Below are 22,863 nucleotides of genomic sequence, written 5' to 3'. Positions count from 1 at the left end.
TCTCTCTCCGACCGAGAGTGAAAGCAGAAATGGACAGAGTTAGTGTGTGCCTAAGTGTCGCCCATGCGAAGCAACCCCCGTCCCCCCTACAGACACACCCCTTTCCTTCCTGCTTTTATGACCTGACGTTCTCATGATTGGTTTTCCACCCTGATGGCAGACGTGCGACCAAAAGGCATCTGGTGCGTTTGGGAAAAGCCAAAGCCTGATCATTATGGGTGTCCAATAAGTGTAATTATCAGACTAACCATCAGACCTGCGGATTACACCGTGGCTAAATCACTAGTCTGTGGATTAAATTGAAAACGGCGGTTTTCTGCCTGGGCTGCTCAGACCACTGGGCACGTCAGAAGGAAACTGGCAGTGCCTGGGTCTCAGTCAGAGCCGATATGGCAGACACATCTGCAGCATTTACTTATAGGCACGCTATGGTCCGAGCCGGAATGTCCATCACTACATATTGAGCCTAGTTTAATAGACATAAAAGTAGCTGCTGGATAGAATGACATGGTGTTGATGTGTGAATGTTATTCTTAGGCAGACACTTCTGCGTTGTAGTCTTGTTGCTCCTGAGCCCTTTTGCCTGGGATAGAAGCAACCTTGACCATGCAGAGGGGACGAGGTTTCAGATTTATAAAAAGTCTCTCCCTGAAATAGCCCCATCTGAGATGAATCATACTGTTGTGAGATGGGTTTGTCAGCCAAGCCCAGAGAAGCGCACACACACACACACACACATTGTGGTAATGTAATAATGGCTGCCGTACCCTGGACAGAGGCTGTGTGTTGATGCTATGCAGGCCAGCTGGACTCTGCTGCCTGGACGCCGGCAAAGGGAGTGGATTCATGCCACTGGTAGTCTTATTTTGTGTGTTGTCTATGTGCTTTTGTATTTGAATATGTTCTGAGGATGTTGTGTTTGTGTTTAAGGGGGTGGATATAGGTGTTTGGGACGGTGTTTGCGTGGGTATTTGTGTGTGTCATAACAGGGTTATAAAAGCCCTCCCTTAAGACTGCTAGCTCCTCAGACTGGCCCTGCCTGTTTGGCCTGGCCTTCAGGCTGTGTTTATTGGTGTTTTTTCCTCCAATGCTGCCTGTGTACTCAAAGACCCTGGGAAATGCCCCTGTCCCCTTTTCCTGCCTGGGCCCTGCCCTGCCCTGGCCTGCCCTGCCCTGCCTTGGCCTGGTAGCCCTTTATCACAAGAGGGGGGAACAGACCAGGGGGGGTGAGAGCACTGGGCCCTATGATTTGAGCTGGAGGGCAAACCACTTGTTATTGCTGCACACACAGAGAGGCCAGAGTGCGATGGCTTGGAGCTAGATGCGTGTACAAACACCTACTCCCACGCACTGATCTGTCATCAGGTACTAGAGAGGGAGAGTGTCAGGCTGTGTGAAGCCATGTTCACACAGCTGTTAGGGCCCTTGTTAGCTGACAGCTTTCTCCTGATCCGCTGTCACTCGTCAATCTTACTTACCACGCCATAGTCACTGCTCTAGTAGTGCCATGTACGCTGTTACTCGTTTTTACACTGTAAGGCTGCTAATGTGAGGCTACAATTTCTTTTTTTATTTTTTATTATCAGGCTGAACATCATGCTAACTCCATCCCACCCAATTCGAGAAACGGTCTAATGAGTGGATCATGTGTCTCCTGTATCCAACTGTGTAGGGGGCTGCGATGAAGACAGCATCGTCACCCCAACCCTTCACGTCTCCATAATCTGAGAATAATCTTGCCGGTCACAATAGAGCAGCACTCACGGTGTGGTACAGGGTTAATCTGAGTCCTGTCTGCACCAACCTGCTGCATGCATGGGTGACCTTCACTGAGGGGCTCTCTGTGTGTGTGTGTGTGTGTGTGTGTGTGCGCGCACGCACCCACGTGTGTGCCTGCGTGTGTGCCTATACAAAAGCCACAAGCCAATAGGGAAGCAGTGTCTAGTTTGTTGACTGCACATCCTTTTGTATAGTGTGTACATTCGCTGTCTTGGTGTGTGGTCCGTATGATGGCCTTCCATGTGTGTGTTGTGTCCATTGCAGTGACCACGCTCAAACCTCTTTGTTGGAGACCAAACGGTGTGAAAGGAACGGGATGCTCATTACCGTCTGGTGGGCCCGGCCTTGGCCCACCTCTTCATCACCCCGCTGGCGTGATTGAGGCGGCCCGGCCATGCAGCAGGGGATTTTGGGGAGGAGAGCGAGGGGCCTCTGTGCGGCGCCATGGGCGCTCGCTCCGCTGAGGTCCGCTGTGAGGGCGCACGTGTTACCGTGACTCCCCTGACTTCCATCCCCTGCGCCAATGACGTCACCGTGTTGCGATGGCCCCCCGCCCCAGGCCTGTGTTTATCGCGCAGCGGGGCTGGTCTCGGATCAGCGCTGTGGTGGGACACAACGGATGTGGGATATGTGAGGAGGCTGATCCCTGGTCAGTGCTTCTACTCTTGAAGGCACAGAGGGTTGCTGTGTGTTGCCAGATGTTGTGAGTTCATCTTCCTGGATCAGGGGTTGGCTCTTAAACGTTATCAGGCTCCCACAGGCACACCTAATGCCTTAGAAGGAATTCACCTTTTAAGAAGTTCATACCAGCCCGGAGTAGCATAGCCCTTCTCAGCCTGTTCTAACCTAGCCCTTCCCTTGATAGCTTAGCCTAGCCCTTCTCCTACCAGCCCACCCTAGTTTAGCCCTTCTTCGAATCTGGCCTAGCTCAGCCTAGCTCTGGCCTCTCAGCTTGCATGTAAACCATAAGAAGGAACGGAAGGAATTTAGAAAAGCTAGAATGTTTGAGGCAGAAAAAGTGCCTGATCATCTGGTCTTCATTTGGGATGTTCAACAGACCAGCAATTACTTATCATTGACACACACACATACATACACACACACACAGAGTTAATGTTGTCCATACTGTTGATGTGACAACAGCGTGTCATCATTCTTGTGGTTTTGTTTCATGATGAGTGACACATGTTTTAGCTGCTGTCTCCCTCAGAACACGCGGGCATTCCTGCTTCCACTCAGGATGGCTGAGTTTGTAATGTTGAGTCAAGACAAGGATAACCATATCTACCCAATTCCTTCTTTCCTTCCCTCCGGTTCTTTCTCTGTCTTTTTCTTTGTCATTCTCTTCTGTCTTTTTTTTCTCTATTTCTCTCTCTTTTTCTCTCCCTCTGTATCTCTGGCACTCAGTAAAAAGGGAACCAAAGAGGAAGGGCATTGAGGAGGCACAGAGTGCTAAACTGGGGGGGGGGGGACATGAGGGATAAAGGGAGGGACAGGAAAGTCTAACGGGGCAGAGAAAAGTTGAAAGACATGTCTTGTAAATTCCTCTGCCACATTTCTTTTGTGTGTTCTTGAATCTTCTGGACAGGCCAATATTTCCAACGCAGCTCCCACTGATTCTTATCTGTGCTCTCATTCTCTCTTTCTCTCACTGCTCTCTCAATCACTCTCTCTTTCTCCTCACTGCTCTCTCAATCACTCTCTCTTTCTCTGTCTCTCTCTGTCTCTCTCTCTCTCTCCTAGGAGTCCCCACCTCCTCCCCCGTCCTGGTCCGGGGGTATTTTTGGAAGTTAATGAAAAGAGAAATCTGAACCGCTTGCCCTTAAAAGGCACGTCTGGGTCAGCTGGGTGGAAACTTGTTATTAATGTCCTTAACATTGTGTGAGTGTTGAGCACAGGGGTTGAGAAGAGCACAGGAATGCTGCAGGTTGGTGGGCTGGGGGGGTCATCTGCGGACAGGGGTTGTCTTCTTGGGCTGATGGGGGGAATTTTTGGCATATTTCAGCCATTCCAGTGTGGCTCAAGGTGAATTCTTCCTGTGGAGAAGAAGCAAATGAGTGAGACTGACAGGGAGATAGAGTAGCTTGCCAACATCATGCTCTATTTCACCACGTCTATTCCAAACCTGGGACCTTGTGATTTCAAGAAGGCCTTTTTTTTTTTTTTTTTTTTTACTCGACTTGTTTATGATGAAATTGAACGACTTGCTTTGTAAATTCTTTCCAGCCACATATCTCTTTAACATCCAACAAAGGTGTAGCTTGACCAGTGGATTTCCTCCCCTGTAGAAGTGTGCTTTTGAAGGCACAGGCACCACTCGAATCCATGCTGTTTATACTTGGAATTGTTCTATAAAAAGTCTCTTTTAACTCTGCTTTCATAGTATTTTAGGAAGACAAACGTTCTCAAGGTTCTCTTTTTCAGCGCTGGCAGGATTTATGATGTTTGGTCTCTTATTTTCTGTTGCCTTTCCTGTCGAGGCTCATTGGACTGTTTGGTGCCTTGTGGTTGGCAAGGGGCCGCTTCTGTCCTGCCAGGGCCCCAGGAAGGCCGGGTTCATCCTTGGGGCTCGAGTTGGCGCTCAGCCCCCGACAAAACTGCTGTTTCTGGGAGAGTCAACAGGCTGTCAGTGTGTGGGTGTCTGACAGGGGTGACTTTGCCAGAAGGGGCCTGTTCTCTAGCTCTCACTTTCTCTCTCTCACGTTTGTTCTTGCTTTTTCTCCTTTTCTTTTTTTTTTTGTTTCTTACGTTCTTTCATAGCTACCAGTAATGTGTTATTTTTCATGCTTAACGAGTTCCTCGTCTGTTAAGTGTGAATGTTCAGATGGAACCGGCAGAGGAAGGAGCAGGGAAGGAGAAAGAGAGGGAGGGAGGGAAGGATGGGGGGGGTGCACACCAGGCATCAAACTGCAGGCTACTTGTAAAACATGACCTATGGAGGGATCAGGAGCTGTGATTAGTGCAGCTTGCCAGTTGCCATCTGGCCCACAGAATAGAACACCAAGGAGAGGAGATAAGGAAAGGAGAAGGAGATGCAAAAGGAGCGATGGAGAGAAATGAACGAAGAAGAGGTGACAAGGGCTGAAATCAGTGAGGAAGAGGGTGCACGCCAGCCGAGAGGAAGAAACAGTTTAGAAGAGAACAGGAGGGGGAGGCTGCATGTGAACACTGGACAGATCAAATAGAGGAAACCCACAGACGCAGTGGAGAGGAGAGGGGAATCCAAGCTCCGAGGAGAGGAAGAACCACTGGGGAAGAGAGCAGGAGGGCGGCTGCATGTGAAGGAGCCCTGGCTGAGTGATGATGTCACTAGGCATGTGTGATAAGAGCCCCTGGCCTCCATCCAACCATGGGGTCTGGGGGCGGGCTTATCACTCTCGGCGACTTGCGTTACCGTAGTTACCAACCAGCCTTGCGTGGGACACGGATATCTCTCTCACACACACACACTCTTTATTTCTCTCTCCTCTCTCTTCTCTCCTCTCTCCTCTCTCCTCTCTCTCTCCTCTCTCTGAGTAAAATGGCAACTAAATTACATATCAGGTCGAGCTCCTCCACCCCCTGCAGCTGATGGATGGTGAGGGAAAGAAAGAGTGGGAGGACAAGGAGGGGGGGCGGGGAGAGAAGAATGAAGGATGAGCAAACACCTGTATCAACATCTGTGGACTGGCCTTCATAAATCTGCTTTTTCGGTCGGCATTTTGCAGGCCAGACACCATGGCGTTTGTGTGTCTGTGTGTGCGCTAGTGTGTGTTTTTGTGTGTTTAGATCCGTTTCAACATTGGGGAAGGCAGGGTAACTTGTACTGCTGACTGCATAGGCGAGTGACTGGGAAGTTAAGGGTTAACTCTGTGTTGTTAGAGGGATCCTATTGCTCTACTATACACACACACACACACACACACACACAGCTCCCTCCCTTCCTTGTGCTAAGCCTAGAATCCAAAAGGCGGCTCTCAAAATAAAATTCCTGCTGCAGATTATTTTTCTTGTGATCAGAAAATATACATGTTCCCAGAGAGAGGAATGCCCGGGCGCCATGGCAACCAAGGCTTCCTTTCCCTGTACTCTCCCCTCTTCCCTGAGACTCTACAACGACGCTCTGCTCTGTTGTGGAGCAGTGTTCAGCTCCAGTGATGCTGCCTCCAGACGCTGACTGACAGACTATTTTTACTCTGCTCTTCTAGATGTTACTCTGAAGAAGCTTCATCCATCAGTCACCCCACGCCTGCGTTTCCTTCTCCTCCTCCGTGTGTTCCTCTCGTCTCTCCCTCCTCCTCGTCCTCCTCTCGTCTCTCTCTCCTCCTCGTCCTCCTCCCCGAGGCAAGACGTACGTACTTCTGGAGCTCATGCAAGTCGCCGCGGCAGAGTGGCAAAGCCCAAGCAGGCCGGCTGTCAAAATAGAACTTTCTGGTGAACCACAATTCTAGCTCCAGTCTAATGAAGAATGTGAAAACTGTGGGCTCCTTTCATGTCCTGGTCTGAGCCCAGCCTGGCCCATCCTCGTCTGATGTGCTCTGGGCCAGGCTGGGATACATGACTGGGGGATTATCATGCTCACACATACTGGAACATGCTCACACATACTGGAACATGCTCACACATACTGGAACATGCTCACACATACTGGAACATGCTCTTACACATGAAGTCCTAGACTCAGAGTCAACAACCACACACGCGTGCACACACACAGCCTCGCCCTCTTAATCACACTCGTGCTATGTATAGCATAGTGTATACACTCACTCACACTGCGCAAACTGTCTCACACACATAAGTGTAGACACACCATATCACCTCTGTCTTACCATCTGGAGAACATTCTCTCCTTTACCGGCATTTTCCCTCGTTTTCTCTCTCCTCACCACTTTTCTCTTTCCTGTTCTTTTTCCATGATTGTTCAAAGTTCTCTCATTTTATGCTACATTTAGTCTGAGTTTGGTTTAATATTATTCTTTTTCTTTTATATTCGTTTGAACCATCGTCTTGTCCCCAGAGATAGAGGTGCTTGTTTAATATGGCTGTATACGCCCATACCAGGATATGTTAGGTATTTCCTGGTCTTAATAGATGTAGTTGGCCGCTGAGTTTGAGCTGGCCTGTGACATAATGCCCTGCCTTTGTCCTATCAGTGCAACAATGTAGAGTGCTGGAAGGTCCATTCTTGGACAATCTCAGCCCCAGCCTCCAGTTCTAGTCTAATCCCCACTCTCAGTCCTATTTCCCTCTTCTGGAGAATCCAACCACAGCCCCTTTCCCTGTCCCAGCCCCTGGCCCTGCCTCCGTCCTGGCCCCTGTCCCAGCCTCCGTCCCAGCCTCCCAGCTCCCCAGGAAGACTGAACCCTACCAGACGTGACTAGCTCAGTTGGGTTCTGTGGAACACCAGGCATTTGTATGATCCAACATTCTGGACGTTCTCTTTTTTCACGTGGATGTATGAGTCCAGTTAAGCTGCTCTGGCCTCCCTCCTCTCTACTCCTCTCCATTCCTCTTCTCTCCATTCCACTCCTCTCCTCAGACCTGCCATGGATGTCATGTAGGGTTCAGTGGCTAAATCTACCTAGCATGCTGTGAGTTCACTGTGACTGTCTGTAGATGGGATGGAGGAATGGAAAAGCAAGACAGATGGATTGGTGTAACCGGAGCAGGTCAAAGTGGGCAAGGTGTTTGTCTGGGTCTTGGCTACCCCTCCCCACGGTGCCCTGTGTTTGACCAGGGAGGAAAGGGCCTACATCTGGAGGCATGTTTCCCCCTGGCCTGGACCCTGCGTGTGGACTCTGGAGGACTGAGGTAGCACTGGGTTATCTTCCCCTCACACAGGCATCTGCTCTCTGTGATGCCAAGCACAATAGACCCTACCTTATAAGGAAGCAATACAGATCAATTGGCCATTCTCTCAGTCGTTGCGATGAATACCTCCACACACACGGCTCTGGTTCTGTATTTGGACAAGAGTGTGTGGATGTGTGTGTAAACATGCTCTTCCCACTCTTGACAGGTGTGTGTCACTAAGCCTGTCTATTCAAGAGAATATCGAGCTGGTTCTCACCGGAGTACAAGACATGTCAGTAGAACAGGTTGTTCAGGTTTGGGGAGTATTGAAGCAGCGGTCTGCTGCTGCAGGCATATGTAATGTATGGGACAGCTCTGGACAACAGTCGACAACATTCCTCCTCACCTCTCCCTGCCGGAATGCGAATACAAGCAGGAGGAATGCAGTTTGCGGTTTACATGGCTGCAAATGAGAAATCGATTGGTGTTCTTTCCTTTTGTTGTGTTCTCTCTCTCCTCCCTCCCTCTGCCTGCCCCGTTCTCTCCATCCTCCTCCTGCGCCGGTGTGGCGTGTTCTTCTCAGGGCATCCTGTTCAGCATGTTTGATTTGGGCATTCCTTTCCTTCGCTCGCAGACAAAACAACCCGAGACCTCTCCGAGCTACACACATGCGAACACACACACCCACACACCCGCACACACACACCCGCACACACACACACCCGTGCACACACACACACACCATGTCTGCTAATCACAGACAGGAAATGGGCTTCCATGCTAACTAGCTCTGGAGAAAAGAACTCAACATGTATTTTAAGGCTCTGAAATGTTGAGTTTAGGAAATTGAACATGATCACCACCCCCTCTCACTTTCTTTCTCTCTCGCTGTCTCGCTCTCTCTCTTTTCTACAATTCTTAATTTGCTACCCCTTGTTGCATTTCTGCATGAATTTCTCTCTTTTTCCTTATGGATAGCAACAGTTTTGCTCATGCCTTCAACAGTGTTTTTGATGAATTCCGTGTCTAAGAGTGTGTTAGAGAAGGGAGGCACTCGGTAACCTTATCGCTGTTCTTCTGTTGTCCTCAGCCTGATAAAAGTTTCAAACAAGACAAACATTAGGCTACATGCCGGAGTGATACACCAAACCTTAGAGAAGTCCCACATGGGAGGCAGTGGGACTAGTTTATGTATTTGTTAGTTTCAGTGTTTGACAAGTGTAAGATGTTCAGTGTAACTAGGTCTTCCTTCATGGCTAGACCCATTCTTGATGTATCTATGAAACATTATCCACAGCTAAATTCCACCGACGTGTGTTCTAGTGCAGAGAAATGGGTCTCATGTTCATCTCTCCATGTGGGCGTGCGTGCCCCATGGTTGTGGTACGGCTGTGGGCACTGGGCCCTGCCAGGGCCACTTGTTAGTGGGCTGATGTTTGATGTTCAGATGACCGTTTTGGTTTTTGATGATTCCGACAAACCCACAGGAAAAGTGCCACTTCACAGTGTTTGTTCTCCGCTACACCAATGAGTCACCGAATGTCATGCGAGCGAGGCAACAAGAGGAGGGGGAGTGAGCCGAAGAAGGAAGGAATGAGGGAGAGAGGGAGGAGTGCCTGATGCTGTTTTCCTTCTTTATTTGGTTGTGAAACTGAGTGACTGTCTGGCCCTATGTGGTCACTGGCTGTCTCAGACATTCGTACCCTGAGGAATGCCTCACAAACAGAGTGGATCTCTGCTGGGATGAAGGGAGGGTAGCAGGATGGGGGAGCCCTGATATAGCAGGCCGGGCACGGTGATGAACCAGAGCTGGTATCTCCTTTTCTCCAGGGCCTCTCAGTCTCAGGTCCTATCCAGCACTCAGAAACAGGAGGGGGAACAGGAGGGGGAACAGGAAGGGGAACAGGAGGGGGAACAGGAGGGGGAGCAGGAGGGGGACCAGGAGGGGGAACAGGAGGGGGAACAGGAGGGGGAACAGGAGGGGGAGCAGGAGGGGGAGCAGGAGGGGGAGCAGGAGGGGGAGCAGGAGGGGGAGCAGGAGGGGGAGCAGGAGGGGGAACAGGAGGGGGAGCAGGAGGGGGAGCAGGAGGGGGAACAGGAGGGGGAACAGGAGGGGGAACAGGAGGGGGAACAGGAGGGGGAGCAGGAGGGGGAACAGGAGGGGGAGCAGGAGGGGGAACAGGAGGGGGAACAGGAGGGGGAACAGGAGGGGGAGCAGGAGGGGGAACAGGAGGGGGAACAGGAGGGGGAGCAGGAGGGGGAACAGGAGGGGGAGCAGGAGGGGGAGCAGGAGGGGGAACAGGAGGGGGAGCAGGAGGGGGAGCAGGAGGGGGAACAGGAGGGGGAACAGGAGGGGGAACAGGAGGGGGAACAGGAGGGGGAACAGGAGGGGGAGCAGGAGGGGGAACAGGAGGGGGAACAGGAGGGGGAGCAGGAGGGGGAGCAGGAGGGGGAACAGGAGGGGGAGCAGGAGGGGGAACAGGAGGGGGAGCAGGAGGGGGAACAGGAGGGGGAGCAGGAGGGGGAGCAGGAGGGGGAGCAGGAGGGGGAGCAGGAGGGGGAACAGGAGGGGGAACAGGAGGGGGAGCAGGAGGGGGAGCAGGAGGGGGAGCAGGAGGGGGAGCAGGAGGGGGAGCAGGAGGGGGAGCAGGAGGGGGAGCAGGAGGGGGAGCAGGAGGGGGAGCAGGAGGAACTGAATAGTTACACAAGCGGGGGCTGGAGGAGGAGGGGGAAGGGCGGGGGGGGGGGGGGGGTTGCAGGATGAGAGATTGGGGTGACCTGGAAACGATCCTCCTGTTATTTCAGACCTTAATTTGTCTGTCTGAAATCTGGTGTTCACTGAGTCTCTCTGTCTGTCTTTTTCTCTTGCCCGCTCTCTCCGTCTCTCCCTCTCTTGTGGTCCAGCTGTCCTCACTCCACCAGTCTGCATATACCTGACTTTGTGTTTCCAACTATAGATTTGGTACTTTTATCCCAATTCCCTCGCTCCCTCTCTCTCTCCCTCCCACACACACACACCCACAGTAGCGTGGACCAGATTTAGAGCATTCCATTACAGTAGCATTCCATATGTTTGGTTAAGCACAAAGAATCCTGCTTTAAGACTAGATGTCTGGACTGGATTATTTGCTGTGTGTGTGTGTGTGTGTGTGTGTGTGTGCCATTTGCATGTAAGCGAGTATGTAGGGTTGTGGGTATGTGGTTTCAGAGGAGTGTCTGTCAGAGTAGGGGTGTGTGTGTGTGTGTGTCTGAGTAGAGTTGTTGGGTGTGTGTGTGTGTGTTGGGGAGTAGGTGAGCGAGAGAGGATGAGAGATGACCTGGTCTGCATAAAAGCCTGTGGTATGGAGGGTGAGAGGGCAGCCAGATACAGATGAATAGCGCTCTGTGTAGCTCCGCCAAAGCTGCTTGCCCTGTCATGCATGACACTATTGCAGCGCAGCAGAATGTAGCACATATCTGACCAACGACTGTCAGCTCCACTCCGCCACCCAGTGTGTGTGTGTGTTTGCGTGAATGCCTCAATCTACAGTGATGGTATTGTAAGCCAGGCTGCCTGAGGGTATACGCCAGCGTGCCAAGCACAACAATAGTTAAAGGATGGTATGACTGTGGATATTAACACCATGACTGGGCTGCCACTTGGGCAGCTCATACTAACAAGTTCAAGTTCAACTTTATTTATATAGCACATTTACAAACAGCCACAGGCTGGCCAAAGTGCTTTTGGCCACAATACGTTTGACATTACACATACAGCTCAAACTAACGTGTTATCTCTCTCTCCCTCCCCATCTCTCTCTCTCTCTCTCTCTCTAGGCCTGTGGATGAGGTCCATTGAGCGACTGAAACCTGCTGTACCTGCTGGAAAGAAACAATAAGCCTCTGCTTTTTTATAAAGTAAGTCCAGTATATGTAGTAGATGTTAGTGACTGCTGTATCAGTACTGTGTGTGGGTGGGGGATGGAGAAAGATGGAGGAAGGAGGGAGGGAGAGAGAGAAGTGAAGTGAGGGAGGGAGAGGCAGAGCAGGAGGAAAGAAGGGAGAGGGCTTTAAGCTATTGAGTGCCTGGGTCCAGCTGCCAGGCTGGAGGAGGAAGTGGACTGAGAATGTGAGGAAGGTTCTGGATTCCAGGGTCTTACCTCGGAACCCTTTGTGATCCAGCTTCCTGGTTGGCCAAGGGGCGGGGCCTGTGGTGGGTCAGGGCACTTAAGGCGGCGCCGTGTTTCCTTCCTTCCGTGTGTGTGTGTGTTGCTGATGTGTGTGTGAAATCTACACACACACACTCACGCTGTAGAGATGCCCTGAACCAGCCCCTCCCTGCGGTGTTCCCAGGCTGTCATTCCCAGCACAGCAATCCAAACTGATCAACCATGGTAGATAGTTCAGGGCATGTCTGGGCTGGTTGGCTGACTGACTGGTTAGCTGGCTGGCTGGCTGTTTGGTTGTCTGGCTTGTTGTCTGCTTGGCTGGTTGGCTGATGGGCTGGGAAGATTATCAGTCCGTTTTGATTGGCCATTGACTCATGCGGCCGTATCTGTCACATAGAAACTGTTCATGTCTGATTTATGACATTCATCCTGATGTTACACAACGCTTTGTCGAAGTTTAGTGTGTCTTATCATTGTGTATGCACATGTTGTAGCATCTATCTTCAACCTTACTTTATGTTCCTTTAAACACCTCCATATCTTAGGTGGGGAGGGGGGGAGGTGGAAAAGGAGGTGATAGAGTGGTGACAAACGAGGGTGGTTGGGTGAGCGAGAGGAGAGGCGGTTGTATGGAGAAGGGGGTTGTGAGTGAGATTGGCTGAAGGTAAAGAGAATCGGGAGAGAGTAAGAGGGAAGGATGGAGGGAGGGGTGGAGAGGAAAGACAGGATGGGTTTTATGGTGGTCTGACGTCTGTTCCACAGGCAGCCACCGTACGCATGTGTTCACCATAAACAGGCCTCCTCTCCTTCCACTCTCACTCCTTCCTCTGTCCTCTCCTTCCCCCTTCATCTCCTCTCCTTAATTCTCTCCCTCCATCCCTATCACCCTCCATGCCTCTCTCTCGCTCTCGCTCGCTCTCTCTCTCTCTAGCTCTCTCTCTCTAGCTCTCTCTCTCTCTCTAGCTCTCTCTAGCTCTCTCTCTCTAGCTCTCTCTCTCTCTAGCTCTCTCTCTCTCTAGCCCTCTCGCTCGCTCTCTCTCTCTCTAGCTCTCTCTCTCTAGCTCTCTCTCTCTCTCTAGCTCTCTTCTTTGTGGATGACTCCCTTGCTAATGCTTTCTAGTTCCTTACACACCCTCCACCCCATTCCCTCCTCTCTCTTTGTCGCCTCTCTCCTGAGAGCAGAGACGTGAAGATCCCACAGTGTCGCGCAGTGGCCTGGGCAGGCTAGCCAGGACTCCGGCTGGCACAGCCAGTCCAGGCTGAGCGGGATGGCAGGCACACAGGCAGTTTGAGTCTTGCCCGGGGGCCAACCGGTCTGCAGGCTGGCCTCCTTGTCTATGACCTTGAAGTGTGTTGTCTAGCCCCCCCCCCCCCCCCCCCCCCCTGCTGAGAGCTGCTGTGCTGGCTCTGTGTGCCAGGGGCTCCCGCTCCCTCCTCCACGTGGAGGTGCGTCTGTTCCCCCTGGCAGAGGAGAGGGTGAGGGCCGCCACGGTGCCCGCCTCACATGCTTTGTTTGCGTGTGTGCGTGCGTCTACGCGCTCATTAGTGTGAGTGTGTGTGTGTGTGTGCGTCAGTGCGAGTGCACATAATGGAAGCAGTCAGTGCCTGAGTGTCAGGGGGCCAGGCTGCAAATGGCCCATCAATCATGTTGTTCCACCTACCTGATCAGTTCTCAAACCCCTCCTGGGAGGGAGGGAGGGGGACGGAAGGAGGGAGGGAGGGGGGGATGGAGGGAGGGAGGGAGCCAAGAAGGAGAGTAGAGGGGGGGTTTAAAGCAGGAGAACCTTGGAGGAGAGAGTGAGATGGAGAGGAGGAGAGTGAATGGGTGACGACAGTATGGAATAGAAAGGGTTAGGAAGAAAGGAAGAGAGCAGTGGGGGGAGGAGAGGGTGAGAAAGGGAGGTGGAGGCTAAGATAAAAGGGGGAGGGGATGTGTATGAAGGGAAGTAGGGGATGAATTCTAATGAGATGATACGTATGGTGTATCCTTGAAGATGGATTACTCATGGGTAGCTACAGAGCAAAGTCTAGACCCTCAGACAGCATTTATGCTTCGGTAGGGCAGGTCACACTCTGTGGTGGTGGGTGAATGTGTGAATGATTGCTGGAAAGTGAGAGGGAGAAAGAGAGAAAGAAAAGACAGAGAAGGAGGAAGTGTTTTTCTCCTGACATCCGTTCTTCTGTAAACAGTTTGTTTGCTGCCGGCCAAAGCAAACAGCAGGTTGCCAGTTGGACTTGTACGCAGACAGGACACTCTCTCTCTCTTTCTGTGTGTCTCTCTTTCACACCCTCTCTCTCTCTTTCTTTGTTTCTTTCTTGTTCTTTGTTTCTTGTCCTCTCTTACTGTCCATCTCTCTCTCTCTTTGTCTATCTCTCTTTCCCTCCCTCCCTAGTATCTCCTGTCTTATCAAATCACTAAGTGACCCTCCTGGTTAGGTTATGTAACCAGGTAATAAGGACCATAATGTTGTTCACCCTACAGGCCCACCCTGTGTGTGCGTGTGTTCGTAAGTGACAGTGTGCATTCCCACCTGATCACGTCACCCTCGGCCGTTGGCCCCGGCCCTATCTCTCATCCATTCTTACCTCAGCCGGGGACAAGCTCATTCAGCTGCTCAGGGCAAACATAGGCAGCCCCAGCTTATCTCCACTGCCTGCCTGTCTGCCTGCCTGCCTGCCTGCCTGAAGAGGCCTGTTGGCTGCCTGTTTGTCTTGCCAGCGTGGTGGTGAGATTAATGAAGCAGAACGGGGAGAGGGAAGGTGTGGGATGGTGCGAGGGAGCACAACTGTTCCTGTTTGTGTGTGTGTGCGGATCAGACCTCCCAGGTGTGTGTGTGTGTGTGTGTGTGTGTGTGTGTGTGTGTATGTGTGAGCTCCTACTCATTGAGGCTGTTACATAAGCACTATTCTCTGTCTGTAACTTCCTGGGGGTAGCTGGCGGAAGGGATGGGGGGAGGTAGGAAGGGATAGGGGAAGGAGGGAGGGAGGTAGGAAGGGATAGGGGAAGGAGGAGGGAGGGATAGGGGAAGGAGGAGGGAGGAATAGGGGAAGGAGGTAGGTAAGAAGGGATAGGGGAATGAGGAGGGAGTGATAGGGGAAGGAGGGTGGGAGGGATAGGGGAAGGAGGGTGGGAGGTAGGAAGGGATAGGGGAAGGAGGGAGGGGTGGGGGAAGGGAGGAGGCTGCTATTGATGATGTCATTCCTATGGAGGTGGGACCTTGACTCACAATGTCTCTATGCACTATGCTGTTTCACAACAGGACTTCCTATTGATCACACACACACACCCACGTATAACCCAACACTCTGAAATCTACCATATAAGGCATGAAAGACCTAGGATCTTCCTGTAACCCTTCCAACTGACCTACTGTAGTCTCCACCTACATAACAGTGAATGTGATATTCTTATAGTCTTGTGAATAGGCTTGTCAACATTTCTGGTTTTGGATTACTTGGGTGTGTGTGTGTGTGTGTATGTGCGCACGCGCAGTTGAGTGACATGAGTCTAGCATTGTGGTGGTAGTGGTTTCATAGTAAACCTGACCCCTGCCCTGTCAGCAGTGTGAACTAAGAGTCAGGCAAACGGAAAGTCAGATTCCGTGTAGGAGACGGGAAGCCTTGTGTTTACAGTGGAAACAAAACAACAACCCTCTTTGTCAACTGTCTCCTGTTCCTCTTCTTACTTCTAACTTCATCTCCTGTCTACATTCCTAACCTCCCATCTCATGTCCACACTCCTAACCTCCCCTACTAAACTCCTCTCCTAACCCCTCTCTCCCTTGCCTGGTTCACCCTTCTCTCTCTGTCTTGAGGTCATCCCAGAGCGGACGTAATTGGACAGGTGAAAACACGTGCTTCTCTGGCCAGCTCTTACTGACCCAGGCAAGTCAGATCAGGGTTTTTCCGAGGATGGGTGGAAGGAAGGGGGTATTGTAAGAGAATCTGCGTGTGTCTCCTGTCTGTGTGTCTGTGTGGCATGTTTACGGGACGCTGAGTAGCGATGCTCAAGTGTCTGTTTGTTTTACAGCCCAGTTCCCTAGAACAGACCGCAGCTTGACCAGAATGGGTGCGAGCGCGCCGGCCGACATTCCAGACTGGGTTAGACAGAGACGGGGACAAATATTTTGATTCGGGTTGAGAGGGTTGAAGGGGAAACGGCCGCCATTGTTGCGTCCCAGTCCCAGGAGGTGAGGCAGAAACAAGGCCCTCCTGCGGGGCTGCCCCCTCTCCGTCCACGGACAAGGGCCTGTCTCAATTCCCTAAAGATGCAGACTTCATCCTCCCCTCCCAAAGGCCATCTCTCAACTAAAATCATTGACGATGTGCCATGCTTCTGGCTTCACCAAATCAGCGTATTTGGAATGGAGAAGGGGAAAGGGATCTGTGGAGTATTGAAGGTCATCAACACATCCCATCTGACTGATTGATAGTGATGGGCAGATGGCGGCCATTCTGGCTCTCCTGTTGCGCTTCCGTCTCCCTCACATGCAGGCAAGCTGCTGCGTCTGGCCTTCCGCAGGGACGGGGGACGTGTCTGGGCTGTCTGAAGTTCACACATGTCACTGGAAAAACCTGCTCTGATGTTTGAGCTTCTCCAGGTCTATCTATCTCTCCTTTTTGTGTGTGTGTGTGTGTGTGTGTTTGATGTAGAACATGCCTCAATATCACGTCTGTGATATGTGCCAGCAGTGCTTGATGGGGTTGGAACTATTTGAGCTGTTTCAAGTCAAGTCCTCATTCAGCTCGTAAATACCGCAAGCAGGCCAAAAGCATCCTCGCATGAGATCCAACATGTTGCACCCTGTAAATCCCTCTCTCTCTTTTCTCTCTCTCTCTCTGTCTTTTTTTCTGTCTGTCTCTGTCTTTCTCTCCGTCTCTCTCGATCTATCTTTCTACGTATCTCACTTTTCTCTATCCAACTCTCTCTGTCTCTCTCTGTCTCTCTGTCTCTCTCTGTCTCTCTCTCTCTATCCTCTCTGAGTGAGGGATGGGCTGCTGGCTGATAGAAACAGGCCCTGGCTTCCTGGCCAAATCCCTGGCTTTAGACTGCCAGCAGGCAGGCAGGCAGGCAGGCAGGCAGGCAGCTCACCCTGACACCCTCTGCCCAGATCAGCCTCTGGTTGCTGGCCTGGTTTGGTGTTGGATGGAGGGTAGTGGTATGGAGCTGGGCTGTAGTTTTTCATCCTGATCATTATGACCTTTTAAGGAGTTCAGTAGACTGTGTGTGTGTGTTTGTGGAACCAAGTCAAACACAGGCCACACCACAGAACAATGTTTTAACCTCATTCATTCGTTCATTCTCTCTCGCTTTGTGTGTATGTGCGTCTCTCTCTCTGTTTGTCTCTGTTTCCTGTTTTGGTAGGGGGAAAGTGTTTGAGGAATTTACCTGTCGCAGACACACACACTCACACAGCTGGACTGCATGTTGCCGGGGTCTATAGAGACAGCATTACCCTGAGTCAGATTTGACTGCGCGTGCTGGGCATAACTACTAAGATTATACTGGCCAGGCCCCCTTCTGAAGGGAAATATTTATCCAATAATCTCTTTCCTTCTTTGTCTTATTTTCTCTCTCTGGTCTCTCTCACTCTCACTCTCTTTTTCTTGGAAAGACATGCGTTACGGCTTTGTGACTCTAAACAGAACTCTTCTTAAAGCCTGTGTAGAGCCTGTGTAGAAAGGCTTGGTTGTGTTGGAAAACCGGATTTTTTTTTTGTTCAGTCTAATGACTTGACATCCAAACCCCTGAACAAGCTGTAGAGTCATGTTTCATTTTTCTGAATGTTACAAATCTAGTAGACTAGATTGTAAAACACACATGGGCGGAAATTAAGGTTGTAGTCAAGTTAAGCTTGACACAATGTAGTTAACTGTTGATATATGTTATGTGTATTCGTTTGTCATTTCTTGTATCAATAAGGATTAGGAAGTGATTAAAGTGGGCTGATGACTAGCCAGTTTTGAACTTCCTTGTTTTGAAGATTCCTTCTCTGATAAGTTCGGTTTGGTCAAAGAAAATGGCTAAAGAACCCGTAGGAAGCAGACAGAGGCAGAGCACAGTTCTCAGGGACTGGACACCATGCAGGTAGCCAGGGTGTACAGAGGTGTGGTCCCCTCTGATGGTCTGCTCCAGCCATGAGTGCTGGGTCTCTGGGTCAGTGACTGGGTCAGGGTCAGTGACTGTGGGTCAACATGGAGGTCACTACCAAACAAACCCAGCCCCATACGAGACCCGCCTGTTCACACGCTGAAGCACCACATTTCATCACAAAGAGGAAGTCGTTCTTCTTTGTCTTTCGGAGAGAGGAGAACAGATTACAGGATATGACTTTGTTTCAGTTCGTTCAAGGATTACGGGTCCTTCTGTTTTATATATTGAACTGAATCTGAACATTGCCTTTCAGTGCCTTGAAATATTTCCAGAAACTGCAGACGGGTCAGAAAGAGAGAGAGGGAGAGAGAGAGCGAGAGAGAACAAAAATGACAGTCCAGGAAACAACCAACCAAATATTCTAGGATGGGTCTTTTTTCCTTGGAAAGCCATGAGAAATGCAGACTTAGCATCAGGTTGCCACCATCCGGTGGCTTCGTAGTCTCTGCCAGGATCCAGCCCCAGCCACGGCCAAGTCTCAAAACTGTCCTGTGGCTTCCTTAGCTGTGCCAGCACCCAGCCTCAGCCATGGCCAGGTCTCAATACTATTCTGTGGTTTCCTCCACTCCAGCAGTATCCACCCTCAGACCCGGAGCTGGGGTTGTGTTTGGCGGCACCTCTGCAGCAAACCACTGTTCTCCTATCCTTTAGATGGATGAAGCTCCTGTGGAGGATGTCCATCACACATCAGATCCTTCTTGTATAGGTCAGCAGGATCTGAAGGAGGGAAGGACAACTCTCAGGAAGCCACTTGGTATTCTGTGCATTGTAGCCTAGTGCTTTAGAACAGGCACACTTACAATCAGAAACAAACAGCAAATATGTATACACAGGCGCACACACACTAACCCACCATGTGGAGATGGACTCCAGTCCTTGTCAAGCACTGGAGACTGAGAGTTGAGGGTTATTAACTACTGTTTATGGGGAATAAGAACCAGGCGAGACTTCCAAAGTAACGTCAAGTGCAGGGGAAATGTGTTCTTTTTTTTTCTCTCTTTTTTTTTCCTCCCTCTTTCAAGGAGGGAACAGAATGTCCCAGAGAGAGCAGGCAGGAAGAGCGTGGCTAAGGCCTTAATGACATGGTACATGATTGTAACCTTGGTGGAGAGGAGAACCCTTTGGTGTTGTTGGCATCCGAACATGATGCAGCTCCTCTCTTTTTCCCATTCCTGATTCCTCTTTCTCTTTATTTATTTCTTTATTTCTTTGCTCTTCGGTACTTCTCAGGTTCCTCTCTTATTCATTTCCCCTCCTGGGTTCTCTCTACCCTCCTCTGTATGTGATTACTCTCTTCCTCCTTCACCTCCTTGCCCTTTCCCCCTACTGTCCCCTTCCCCTTCACTTCCCTGAAATCTCTTCTCTTCCCTGCTCTTCAACTCTCTTCCTCTATACTCCCCCAAATTTTTTGGCTTTCTTATTTCCTTCCCTCTCCACCTACCTCTCCGCTCTTTTCTTCAGATTGAAGTGGATCCTGTCATAGTTCTTCTCTTCCCTTCTCTCTGCTCTGCTGCATTTGAGCCTCTGATCTTTCTTTCATCCCCTAGCAACCTCTCCTCCTACCGGCCTTCTGCCTCTATGTCTTAATTTCCCCCAGAATGCATCATTTTACTTCCACTGTTGTTCACTCATATTTCTTTCCCACTCATTCTCCGTCTTTCTCTCCTTCCTCCTCTCCCTCCACCCCTTTCTCTGTCTCTCTTCTTCCCTTCCTTCCACTCCTTTTCTTGTCCCATGTCTTAACTCATCTTACCAACAGTGGTTGGAGGAAAAGAAAGAGGGTGGGAAAGCTAGCTCATTGTTTCACTGTGGACCACTTACAGTACAGACCTGTGTGAGGTCTGGGAATGCAGACCCGGTCTGTTTGTTTAGGACGGTGGCAAGTGATGTGTCTGTCATTACAGTGACCTGAGTGGTTTCATGTTGCATTCCGACACATTGTTCATTCGAAGGTCATGGCTTTGAGCTTTTTGCAGGAATAGAGGTGGTAATTTCTATCAAGTCATTGAAGTTCTTTTTGAAAAAGGGTGCATTATTCAATTAAAAGATGATGAACTAACAAATGTTTTTACGCTTTTTGATTGACGGTGCAATCCCTCAGGCAGTCTGGTTTGCTGCCTGTCAGACCCATTTGTCAGGATCAGGAATGTTAACTGAGCCACAAACTCCCGTTTCCCGTAATTGACTAAACAAAGAGCACGGAGTTCAGGAATTAAACTATGTACAATCCGGTCTCCGTTCGGAGTGCTTTAGAAATGTGGTCCCCCACACCTCTTTCTTCCCTTCCCATCTTTAACAACCCCCACACACACTCACACACACACACACACACACACACACACAAACCTGTTCTTGCCCAAACAGCTCCACACCTTTGCCTTTGTGCAGTCATAATAGAAGACAAATCGTGTGATCTCATTGGATAATCCGTCAGAAGAGCTCCTGGCGCTGGGGCAGTGTTGCCGATGAGAAGGGAGGGGGCGTGGCCACAGCTTATTTTCCACTCTTAGTTCTTCACATGCATCCAAGTATGAAGCTCTGTCTTTCTCTCCCTCCATCCCTCCATTCTTCTGCTGGGCTGTCAGCATCTAATGAGGCCCCATTGAGAACTGTGATAAGGGCAGGTATGTTGATTGGCTTGGCAGAGCAGATAGCCCTTGCCACAGTCATTTTGCACGCACCACTTGGCTTTAAAGGTTTGAGCCTGGCAAGTTTGTCTGTGTTTGTGAGAGAGGGGGTAAAGACTTGGCACAGCCTGAAGGCAAATGCTGCCAGAGTCCGACCAAGAAGAAGCCAGGACTAAGACTAGAGCACTGGGATACGCACTAACTCCAGCCCAGAGCTAATTCTGGACCATAATTGGAGCCCAGACTAGGATTTGGTTGGGGGTAGACTTTTTCAGAACCATGATAAATATAATATTCCAGTCCTGTCTTTATCCAAGATAAACTTGGACGAGACTGGTGTTAAATCTATGCAGGTCCTGGACCAGAAGCACATCACGTTCATCTGTCTCCATGAAAGAGATCGTTTAGACACATACAAACTGAGACCATTTGGAAAGGGTTGACTTTTGGAGGAACCGACAGCTCGCTCAAGTTTCTTTTTGATCTCATCCATCGTTTGCTTTAAATGTGGCACCTGCAGGAAAGTGGTTTGGAAGTGTGGATGTCATGCCAGCACCCAGCACAGAAACCACCTTGACTGTGAAAGGCATCGAGGGGAAAATCCAGCCTGGCACAGTGTTCTACGAGCAGGAGACAGCTGTGTGAAGTTACAGCAGATAACTGCTTTATTTAGTAAGGTGTTTTGGCACCGAATCGGACAAGCAGTTCTCTGAGAAACCCACCTCAAGCACTAGATGAATTCCTTCTTTCTTTTGGACTTGAAAAACTACTGAAGTCCCAATTTCAGATTACTAAACCACTAGACCACATCAAATGGGAGAATAATTGAAACACTTTAGAGAAATCCTTTGATTTATTTTCTTTTTATGGAATAATCATTCCCATATTTACTCTTAATCCTTGGTCCCCTGATTCATGTCGAACAAGCCTTTTAATGAATATTGGGTGGAGCGGTTTAGAGTGTCATACCAAAATGAAAAGATAAAACTCATACAAAGACATGCTGAAATAGACCCTAATAACAGTTTTACATTTTACTGGATATTAAACCGTAATATGCAAACATTCCTTGGGCCTGTATGTGGTCAGAGAGATTACAAAGAAAGCATAATATGTCATATTAGCTCATGCACATTAATTATCTCAAGACGTAAAACACAACTTCCAAATGCTCTTTGAAGACTGGATTGCTTTACTGGTAAAAAGGCAGTGGCTTGCCTCACAATTTCTTCTTACTTGTTTTTTTTACCTTGTTTGGTGTGGAGGATTTATCTGATTATGAGAAAGTATTATGTTGTTTGAGGAACGGCTTTGAGAAGAGCTGAGGGCAATCGAGTCAGGAGGACAAGAGGCTGTCGTGTGTGTGTGTGCGTGCGTGGGTCGATAAATAAACCTGTGTGCAGATGTCGTCAACCTGGAGGAGACATCGCATGATGATCATGTTCATCACCCCATCTTGGTAGGGAGAGGAGAGGAGAGGAGAGGGAGATTAAAGATGGTTGGAGACCATAGAGCAGTACTTAAATCATGCAGAAGAGGAAAGTGTTGATGTCTAGATTTATAGGAGCCATCTGACATGCAAGGCCCCCCTGTACGAACGCTTCCGGGGGGAGGAGGGGCGGGGGGTTAGCTCTCTTGCTCCCCTTTCCGCCCTATCTCCATACCCCTCACCTACTCATATGATAAACTGCAAATAAGCTTTGTGTGTTTTCCCCCAGTCGTAGATGTGTTTTTCAAAACAGCTTTGTATGAAACAATCTGCATTTGTGGAGGGTGACTAGGAAAGCGGCAGCATGTGTCGCATCCTCAGTGCTTTAGTCGTGAACGGCCTGCAGACATGATCCGTTGAAACAGTTGTTACCATGGCGACACATATGAGCGTGTGCATGCCCGCGTGTAAGAGTAACTCGTGTCTGAGATGTGCTTTTGTCAGCAGAAATGCTGGCCAGGCAGAAATCAATGCTGGGGACATTGGGGGAGGCATGGGGGAGGGGCATAAGGGGAACTGTCTGTTTTTAACCAACCCCGTCTCCAACATGTCATGTTGCCATGTCTCCAGTGGCTATATTATACTACTTATAGGTGAAGGCTAGGTTAAATACAGCTATAGTCTGTTTCAGGCCATGCTCTAAGACTTATGAAGCCATATCTCCCTATCTGACTTGGATAAATGTGTGTACCTGTGATAGTTTGTGTAATTGATCTATCTTGCTGCCACCTCCAGCATTCCTGTGCTGCGCTGAGTGCATCCCAGCTCCACACTGTTTCGTGTTGGTGTAATCAGACACAACTGTGAATATATGTTGCTGAGTGTGCAGGTCTGCTTCAGTGTGCAATCAATCTTAAGCAAATCTGCAGGCCGCCTTTTTCAGTAATTTTT

The 22,863-nt window shown here is 50.0% G+C and overlaps 1 protein-coding gene across 1 annotated transcript in view; it reads left to right on the top strand.

Moving 5' to 3' along the window:
- luzp1 (leucine zipper protein 1) overlaps positions 1–22,863 on the top strand; it is a 40,889-nt gene that overhangs the window by 1,850 nt on the left and 16,176 nt on the right. The window contains exon 2 of the mRNA XM_084677388.1: positions 11,371–11,451. The gene's annotated coding sequence lies outside the window, so the exon portion shown is untranslated. The remainder of the gene's footprint in view (positions 1–11,370; positions 11,452–22,863) is intronic.

Source organism: Hypomesus nipponensis, chromosome 3 (assembly GCF_054491055.1).
Source record: "Hypomesus nipponensis isolate SF chromosome 3, ASM5449105v1, whole genome shotgun sequence".
In the NCBI taxonomy this organism is placed as follows: domain Eukaryota; kingdom Metazoa; phylum Chordata; class Actinopteri; order Osmeriformes; family Osmeridae; genus Hypomesus; species Hypomesus nipponensis.
The sequence above is the reverse complement of the archived record's forward strand: the minus strand, read 5'-3'. Positions and strand labels throughout refer to the sequence as shown.